General features: G+C 40.5%; 1 pseudogene; it reads right to left on the bottom strand.

The window, feature by feature from the left end:
* Nucleotides 1-5,283: 5,283 nt before the first annotated feature.
* Nucleotides 5,284-5,681, bottom strand: LOC118848306 (annotated as a pseudogene).
* Between the last annotated feature and the right edge of the window lie 4,926 nt (nucleotides 5,682-10,607).

The raw sequence follows: 10,607 nt of genomic DNA, 5'->3' as shown, positions 1-10,607 counted from the left end.
TCTCTCATCTTTGCTTGTTGTATCTGTCCCCAACTTCCCACTCTGCTGCACCCCATATACTGACCATATGACACACTTTTTGGATTTGATCCTCTTGCATCTGTCCCCGTGTCTCCACTCATACAGTTATCACACTAATTCACATCATCACTGTTTTTCTGGCCTGATACAATACTTTAATTTATCTTGTGATTTTCAGTTTCTCCTTTTTCTTTGTTCCAAATAGCTGCCAAATCAATATTTCTATAAAATAGATTTGTCTATATTATACCTCTATTCAAAAATTTTCAGTGGTTCCCTGTTGTTTCTTAGATAAATCACAAAATCATTTGTCATTTAAAATCCTAAATAAAATGGCTCCAATCTATCTTTTCAGTCTTATTGTGTATGATTCCCCTTCATATACTCATTATTTTAGTCAAATGGGAGTGCTAGCTTTTCCCCACAAGTGACATTCCATCCCCAGCCTCCATGAAAAGTGTCTACCATGCCTTCGAATATTCTTCCTCTTTGCCTTCATCACTTTGCCTTCGAATATTCTTCCTCTTTGCCTTCATCAGGGTCATCATCATGACCCTGAGCTTCCATCAAAGCCCAGCTGAGGTAATTCCTCCTATGTTATGCCTTTCCTGATCAACCCTCCCTCATCTCCCAATTGTTACTGCTCTCTCCTTTGCAAAATTATTATTTTTTAAATTTATTTTGTATATATATTTATTGATCTGTGTACAGATTGTATATACCCTATGCAAATGTAAGCCTTTTGAAAACAGGGGCCATTTTATTTTTTCTTTGTATTTTTAGCACCTAGGCTAGTGCCTGTTTTGTGGCAGATACTTAAGAAATGCTTCCTTAATTGAATTTGCAAAGCTCAGCTCCTCTGAGCAATGCACCAGCTAGAAGTTTGGAACAAGCTGATGAGAATTTCATAGAGATACCTTACTGTTTTGCTCTTGCAGAAACTTAAAGGTGTTGATGGAGTCTTTCTCTCCCCTTTCATGGATTCTCAGTCAATCTGGGGCTGGAATTTCTTCCCCTGTCCTGGTACTACTCCAGTTAATTATCTCTGGCCCCAGCGGGTACAAGGGGAGACAAGTACACTGTGATATGTTGGACATAAACTGAACCCTCTATTTGCCAAGTAAGTTGATGTACATTATCTGAAAATCCTTCATCAGAAACCATCATTGTTCTAATTTTAAGCTATTGACAGCTGGTAGATGATAAATCATCCCTCTTTTGGATAACATGTAGAGCCTGTCATTCATACCTTAGTATGGATAAAAGATCTGAGAGCAGAGTATGCAGGGATCAATAAATGTAGGGAGAATATAGGAAGAAATAGGAAGAAATACAGAAGATGATGTTAGAGAAGGGTTCAGATGAGCTTCCACTATGGTCAATAGGATGCTCAATGGAACTTGGAATTCCTCTTCCTTTATTTAATGGAAGAATGAGATAATAGATAAAGTGGAAAATGTATGAGGAGCCTCCCTTTTAGGTCTGGCTCTGATGTAACCCAGATGGGTAGTTTGGAGCAAGTCACCTAACATTATACTCAAACTGTAAACTAAGGGAAGTGAATCTAGATTATTAAGATGCTTTCCATTCAACAGACATTTATTAGGCACTTAGTATGTGCAAGGGCATGTTCTAGGTGGTGAGGAACCTCTAGCTCTAAGATTCTCTGATTCTAGTTCATTCCTTTTAGCTCCTTTTCCCCTAACATCTCTCCTCCCAGTTCTGGATAGCTTGTGGCTTAAGTATGGTTTCTTTGTCTGGCACTTGAATTTTTTTTTGTAAGAGGCCAGCATGCAGGTGGTTAATTTTCTTTTCAAGAAAAGTCAGGTGGATGTCTTTTGTTTTTTCATTACAGTGATTTCTTAATATAATGCCCTCTCCTCCAAAAAAAAGAAACCCTACTCATAGCAACCAAATCTAGATAAGCACATCCAATGTATTACATATGACAGTACATGCAATTTTCTACAACTATAGCTCCCACCTGTCTACTGAAAGGAAGTAAATCGTCATTGAAATTAATGAGAATTCACTTGCCTTTCAGCATCTCTTTATTTTCCATTGTTTTTGTAATTGTGTATTTTTTGTGCTATCTTTGCTCTGCAACAATTCATGTTAGACTCCCCAAACACTCTCTCTCTCTCTCCCTCTGTGTGTGTGTGTATATATATATATATATATATATATATATATATATATATATACATATACACACACACGCACACATATATATACATACATATATATGCGCACATGTATGTATACATACATACACACATGTGTGTATATATATATATCTGTATGTATACACATTAGAGGCAATTGGGGTTCAGTGATTTGGCCAGAGTCACACAGCTAGTGTCTGAGCCTAGATCTGAAGTCAGGTCCTCCTGATTCCAGAGCCAGTGCTCTATACACTGTGACACCTAGCTGCCCCCCAAAACTATATTCTTAATAACCCTTTTTTATCAACCATGTTTTCTGAAAAGACCCCATAAAATAAAGCCTATTTAATGTCTAACAGATGGGTTCAAACATGATGGGGAGACTTTCTTTCAATAGACTTTTTTCCAGTAGTTTATTCCTTTCACTTCTGACATTCAGCTGTTTCTACTCTAGAGGTCAGTATAATGTTAAAAATGGAGGGGAAGCATCTTTTTAAATAATTTTTTAAAGGATAAATTCTCTAAAAAGAAAAATTCCAAAATTATAACTCATATAACTTCGGGGAGGGGGGGAGATAAATCTAACAGAGGAAATCTACTTATAAATGACAAAAATTTCCAGTGGGAAGCCTAGAGGGAATTTAAACAATGATTGAGATGGTTTGTCAAATTTGGGGGATTTAAATACTTCCCCAAAGTCATATAATGGATCAAGACAAGGAATGTTTTTTTTCCCATCATTTCAATGGAGGAAGAAAATTGGAACCATTTTGTTATATGAGGTAGAGGGGGGAAAGATCTGGAGTCACTTTGGAAAGGAAGATGTTGGGTGGGGGAGAAGTCACTGTTGGGATTTCCACATGGAAGAAGCATGACTCTGACCCATTCAAGGTTAAATTAACTCCCTATGGGAAAGCTATGGAAGCCACCCATCCCATATATTAAGGTGCTCATTGGATACTGGACCTAGGAACATCGGTTTACACTAATTACCACGTAGGGCCACAGCACCAAATATATTGCATCATCTTCTTATAATCCTGTAGCCTCTGCTATTTGGTCACAGTCATCTTTCTGTAGCCACATAGACTCTGATGTCTGTTTGTTTCTGGTGTTATAGAAAGTCAGTTCCTGAGGAATAAAATAAAAGCGAGCCAGGCAGACATGCGGAGATGGTAGGGGGCAGAGAGAGAGAGAGAGAGAGAGAGAGAGAGAGAGAGAGAGAGAGAGAGATGGAGGAGGAAGAGAGGGAGATCTATTTCTTTAAGCATTACTGGTCGTATTTTCCATGAGAGATGTCCTTGTGCTTATTTTCAGGGGGTATCACTAGGGGTTCACATATAGGTAATGCTGTTTCCCATTTATCTTTTCCTTCCTATAATGTTTGCTTTGTTTTTTAGAAATCACCGTAATGAACATTTTATGGTATATAGAAGCATAGAAAACCTGGAAAGCTTTTTGTTTTAATCCTTTAAATTTAGAAAAAAATGCCCCAAGGCTTTTAAAACTCTTTTCCTGAAACATATTCTTCTCTACCTCCTCTGCCTCCCTCCCATACTAAATGTCTTCTATCTTGCTCTTTTCTCCTCTGAGTGGATTTCCTGTTCATCCCCAAGCTCGTAAGTTTCTAAATAGAATTTCACCTGTCAGCACAATGGTTGGTGACCAAGGACTGGCAAGAACAATGCACAGCATCTCAGTTCTATCATCAGTGGAAGATGAAATAAGGAGAAATGGCTAATTAGCATTTGTCCTAAATAAGATCTCAGGTTTCAGTGATCTGCAAACTCAATATGAGTTAGCAGTGCAGCCAAAATAGCTATTGTGATCTTGGGCTTCTTTAAGAGAGACATAGCTTCCAGACACAGGAAGGTGATGATCCATTCCCTGTATGGATCAGACCAAAACTGGATTATTGTGTTCACTTCTGGGCAATACAATTTAAGAAGGGTATTTACAAGCTGGTGAGTGTTCAGAGAAGTGCAGCCAACATGGTGAATGGCCTTGAGTTTATGGCTTATTAAGATCACTTCAAGGAAATGGACCTATTTATCTGGGAGAGGAGAGGGCTCAGGGGCATGATAACTATGGACAAGTATTCAAAGGGTGCCCAGGTGGAAGAAGGAATGGGCTTCTTCTGCTTGGCCTTAGAAGGAAGAACTATAGCAATGAGTGAAAGTCAAAAAGAGGTAAAGGAAATTGGTGCTTGATAAGACAAATTTCCAACCAACTGGAAGGTAGAATGACTCATCTAGAGAAGCAGTGGATTCCTTCTCCTTGGAGGTCTTTGAGCAGAGACTGGATGTCCACTTGTCAGGCATGTCATAGCAAGGATTCCTTTGGTGGTTGGGTTGGACTAGGTGCCTAGGGTCACTTTCAGCTCTCAAATTCATCGATTGTGTGAAAGGATGGAGATAATGGCGATGGTAACAGCACTTAGGTCTGCAATGTATTTTATGTACATTACCTCATTTAAGCTTCACAAAGACCTAGGGAGGTAGGTGCCATGGGCATCATGATTTACCACCTGTATGGAAACTGCCCAGTGTTATGTAGTTGTTATGTATTCAGTGAGATAAGCACAAAATTTTCTTTTTAAAAAGGGCTGAGGATAATTAGATAAAACTTCATATCTGCTGGAAGCCAGTTAGAATCCCTCTTTGAGGAGGAGAGTAGACAATGATGCTTTCTGATGCCTTTGGTCCATCATTTGCCCCTGACCTTTAGATAGTATCCCTCATCTTGTTTCCTAAGTTCACATGACAGATGGCCTCTGAGAATGAGGATGGTCATCAGTTTGGGGGTGGAGAAAGTGATGAGAGAATCCTGTTGGAAATCTGAATGGGGGCACATTGTGGAACAACTTTTGACATGTACAGAATAGAATGTCAGTACTGGAAGGGAACTTAGAACTCACCTATTTCAATCTGTTCATCTTGCTGAGGATGAAATGGCAGCCCAAAGTGGTGACACATGCCCAGGATCCCAGATTTAATTATTGTTAGAATCCTAGTCTCCTGACTCTGGGTCTATTTTTTGCATTATTCTTTGCTGGTCCAGCCCCCTCATTTTTTTTTTACTAGTTGACATCTTATAACTTTATTTAAACGAAGTTCAATTTAGTTTTCATCCACATTGACTGTCTGTAAGCTTTTGAAAGTGGTGACAGGTACATAAGTAACCAAGGTATACAGCTTGTTAGGTGAATCTTCATCCTCATTGTGTTTCCTGGACAAATGCACTCAGATATGGTATGGGACATTCCTTATTCCTTTGGCCCAAACAGCTTTGTTGAGTCTGGAGTCAATGGAGTTCTGGAGTTCCCATTTCTTTCATGGCAAATTTGCGAATTTCCTTCAGAGCCCGGGGAGCTCGCTTTTTGAAGCCTACTCCATGAATCCTCTTGTGAATGTTGATGGTATACTCCCTGGTCACCACCTCGTTGATAGCAGAATGTCCTTTCTTTTTCTCTCCATCTTTCTTCGCGGGAGCCATCCTGCCGGGGACCAGGTCGGAAAGCCAGCCCCCTCATTTTAAAGATGAAGGAACTGATTCCAGGGAGTTGAAGTGACTTGCCCAAAGTCATACTTGTATTTGAACCCTTGGCCTCAAAATTCCTATCCTTTGCTCTTTCCACTTTGCTACCCTGCTTTCTCTTGTCTGGCTGACCCAGGAATCACCTTAGCTATGGTAAGAGACTGAGTACCAGATTGCTAAAGCAAAATGAATTTTTTAAGCACAGTCTTTTCTGAAGACCGTCATCCAAGTTGTAATGGACCTGAAATTTGGATTGGCAGAAAGAGGACTTACTGTAATGAAAATTACATATCCTAGAAGTATTATCTTCCATTATAGACAAGGCACCTTACTACTTGGTATATTGGGGATCAAGATGGGCTCTTAGCAATTATTCAACCATGTGCCCTTGAACAGTTTGGCCTTTGTTTCCTTTGATTAATTCAGTGCCTTTGATTGAGTCTTACTAGGTGCTAAGCACCAGGCCCAAAACCCCATCTGTGAGGTGCTAAGTCTATGTGGGTGTGAATTGGTAACTAAGGTGGGTAACTCCAGGTGGGGCCCATGAAGGGAGGACTGATTATATCTTCTCTCCCAAGTAGGCCCAAACCCCCTAGCTATTAGGTGCTAAATCTATGTGGGCTTGAAACCCTCAGGGTCCTAGGGGGAGGTGCTAAGACCAGAGCCAATAGTAAGAGCTTAAGTTCAGGTTGCTCAGAAGACATTTGATGATGGCTAAAGAGTGCAAAAAAAGAGAAGACAGAGCTATTTGCTTAGGGCTCTCACTCTTGGCAGTGTGCTGATGTGGAGACTCTGGCAGCTGTAGAGCCCTCCAGCCCTCTGGATGTTTGGACTTTAATTCAACTCTGGTAACTATGCATTGAGATTTGAATCAGACAGAGTCTGTCTGTTGATGTTTGTAATTTGTTTGTATTTTCTCTGAAGTTCAGGGTGCTGGCTTTTCCCCCTGAACTAAGTCAATGATATTTGTACGTTCGATTAAATTGAGATTGTTAACCCCTTAATGTCGCTTTCCTTAGTAAAGCAGATCAAAATAACCTGGGCTTTCAGTTGCTAGACTAATTGTTGCAACACTTGGTGAATGATTGATTTGTGCTCAGTAAATATAGTCATAACTGGGGTGGGATGACATAGAGCTTTGCTGCAGGGGACAGAATATAGAGGATATTGACTGTACCTGTAGTTATTAGAAACAAAAGATCGTAACCTCTAGTTAGCAAGAACAATTAGTTGAAATGAGAAACCAATCATATGATGCCTGGAAGGATGAGGTCCTCTTCCCCCTCTCCCATTGACTTCCCTAATAGTGGCCAAGTGCTGGTGTCTTAGATTTTCTTTCTCTGCCTCCCTACTCCCCTACCCAATGGAGGATGGCTTTTCCTTTATCTGAACCAGGTTTCTGGAATCTCCCCCACCCTAATTCCTCCTCCCCTCTTCCCAGTAAAAGAAATGCTAATAATAATAGTCATTCAGACTCTGAAAGGCAGGTGAGATAAAATGTTAAATGTTACCCATTCTGATTGTGGGGAGCTACCATCTAAACTCAATGCTACATAAGCTTATTCTGCTCTAACTCCTCTGCTGCCCTCTAAGTCTTTCCTGTACCCTATTCCAAGGCCATCCTTGGAGATGTGGAAGGTGCAGCCTTCCAAATAAAGCACTTGATGCTACAACACATGTTCCTGTCCTGCCCTGTCTAGATCATTTGTGCAGAGGACTATGATTTTTTTTTCTTCCAGAGAAAGAAAGAAGAGGGAGCAAAGGGCCATCTTTTCCTGTTCTCAGTCTCTTCTTTGTCATGTTTACAGCAGGAGGGATAGATGTGCTGGAATACCATTCCTCCTGATGCCTCCCCCTCTCATCCTGGTGCTTCCAACTCAGGCTTATTGGCAATCCTGCAAGATGGGGGTTTTAGCCCCAGAGTCCTGGCCAGATTCCATCTAGGGAAAGGCATTTTATCTAAATATTTCTGAGGCGCCTATCGCTGCAGTACCTAAGTGCTCAATTAGATATGCCCCAAGTCCTTGTAGTGTATCGCCGGGCACTGCTGAACAGCTGCTGCGTTCCAGCAGAGGGTGAAGTCATTCCTATAAATAGATGGCGGCAGGCTGCCGGGAGCATGGCACATTTGAGCAGCAAATGAACACCTGACTTACAAGTCAGTAAAGCTGCACCATGACAGGTGAGCCTGGAAAACAACCAAGCCCTAGCCTATTCAAGGGACAACTGTAAGACAGTCACAGGGCTTTCTTTGTTTCCCCACACCTGACACCCACAGGATCATGGTTTTCTATCTTGGTCTTTGCATGCCTGGCACGGTGCCTTGTACATACTCGGCCCTTGACAATTCTTTGCTGAATTGAATTGAACTGAATTGAATTGCACTGGATTGAAACAGAGGATCTTAGATTCAGAAGTGATATATGTGAAAAAAAGAAATCCTCCCTGGAATATTAATTACAAGAGGTCATCCAGCCTTGGCTCAGAGAGGGGAGGCTGCCCATTCCACCTTGGTCACTCTGATTATCAGGAACCTCTGCAACTTCCACCTGTCATGGCCAATTCTGCCCTTTGAGGTCAAGCTGAACAAATTTAATCCTTCCACATGACAGTCCTCCTAATGTGTGGAGACAGCTGTCATATTGCCACTCACCCCACCTCCATCCCTTTTCCAGGCTTTCCCAATTCCTTCCATCCTGGGACTTAGGTCATAGCACCAGAACTACAAGGGACCTCAGAGTAACTAGCCCAATCCCTTTGTTTCACAGATGAAGAAACTGAGGCTCCAATAGGGGAAGTGATTTGCCCAAGTTCTTATGGTGGGTGGGGGGCAGACCTGGGACAGGAAACCAGGTCCTCTAATGCCAGTCAGGGATCTTTCCACTGTTTCATGTTGTCTTCTGTCTTTCCTCACATGGCATGAAGCTGAGTGCCTTCATTATTTGGCTTGCCATCCACTGGGTGCTCCCTATGTAATCATTATCCTTCCTCAAGTATGGTGCATAGAGCTAAATACACTGTATTAGTTGTGGTCTGATCAGGGCAAAGTCCAAGGGATGGTTGCCTCCCCAGGCCTGTCACTATGTCTTTTCTAACACAGCCTGTATCTTCTCTTGTTATCTACAAGAAAAGAAAAAAAGTTACCGACAAGCTTGGCATGCTTTTTTTGCAACATTTGGACACCTAAACCACTGAATTCATTTAGTGAATAGAGGGCGAAACTTGGATGTGAAAGGCCAGAGTTCAAATCCTGTCCCAGACACTTTATAGTTGGGAAATCCTAGACAAGTCACCTAATTACTCACTTCCCCATTTTCCTCACATGTGAAATGGGGATAATAATAGTACCTACTTCTGTTGTGAGGATCAAATGAAATAATATTTATAAAATGTTTTGCAAGCCTCAAGTGTTACAGCAGTGCTAGCTATTATCATATTTCATTTTTAAACACTTTTATTTAATGTTTTGAGTTCCAAATTCTATCCCTCTCCCTCTCCCCCCTCTTCTCTCCCTAAGATGGAAAGCAATCAGATATAGGTTATACATGTGCAATTATATAAAACCTTTCTATATTAGTCATTTTGTCCAAGAAGACTCAAACAAAAGAAAAACATGAAAGAAACAGAGTGACAAATGTCAATCTTTAGTCTGTATTCAAATAATATCAGTTCTTTCTCTGGAGGTGCTTTGTATGCTTCATCATTAGTCCTTTGGGATTGTCTTGGATCCTTGTATTGCTGAGAATAGCGAAGTTATTCACAATTCTTCGTCAGCCAATATTACTATTATTGTGTACAATGTTATCCTGGTTCTGTTTACTTCACTTCACTATGCATCAGTTAATGTAAGTCCTTTCAGGATTTTCTGAAATCATCCTGCTTCTCATTTCTTATAGCATGATAATATGCCATTACAAACATATACCACAGCTTGTTTAGTCATTCTCCAATTGATGGGCATCCCTTTGATTTCCAATTCTTAGTCACCACAAAATTGCTGCTATAAATAGTTTTTGTATAAATAGGTCCTTTCCCCTTTTTTTGGAATGTGTCTGGGATATAGACCTAATACATGCTACTATGAAAGGCCGTCATTTCCAAAAGGTTGCTTTGTTGTGTAAATATTCATCACCTCTTAGACAATTGAACTTAGCTTGTCAAATTACAGCCACATGATCCCACATATGGTCTGTCATCAAAGCCTTTCCAGTTTGGTAAGCTCTGACAGACCTTGTGTTCTCTGGGGTAGCTTTTGGTATGCTTATGGTTACTTATAAATACAATGACGCAACACAATTGGACTTTAGGAGTGGTAAATTATCTTAATGTGGGGAAATTCAGGCTTCTCTGGCTTACTTCAAATCTCAACCAAAGTCCCACTTTTGGCAAATGACTTTCCCAGTCCTCCTTAATCTTAGAGCCTTTTCCCTGTAAATTTTTAATTGATCCTTTGTATATCTTGCCATTGTACATAGTTGTCTCTCCCATTAGACTGTAAGCAAGGATATTTTCCCCTTTCTTTGTATCCCCAGCTTCTTATCACAGTGCCTGGCACACAGTGGGTACTTGTTGACTGAATCTAGGCAGATAGATATGTATACCATTTTGGGGACAGTTAAGCTGTTTGGTCTACCAGAGCCCTCTCTACAAACAGTCACCTACTTTACATAGGTCCATAGATTTACAGTTCAAAGGGACCTGAAAAGCCATTGAGCCCAATTTCTTCATTTTTCAGATAAGGAAACAGATGTTGTATCAGCCTTTCTTTCTCTACACCCTAGTAATTGCAGATTTATACATTTGTTTCCATCAGAAAATCAGAATAAGTCTGTAAGGTTAAAGAGTATTTATTGGAAGAAGACAAGGCAAGAACGTAAAGTATGT

The sequence above is a fragment of the Trichosurus vulpecula genome, chromosome 4 (assembly GCF_011100635.1).
Source record: "Trichosurus vulpecula isolate mTriVul1 chromosome 4, mTriVul1.pri, whole genome shotgun sequence".
NCBI lineage: Eukaryota > Metazoa > Chordata > Mammalia > Diprotodontia > Phalangeridae > Trichosurus > Trichosurus vulpecula.
This window is presented reverse-complemented; position numbering and strand designations above follow the sequence as displayed.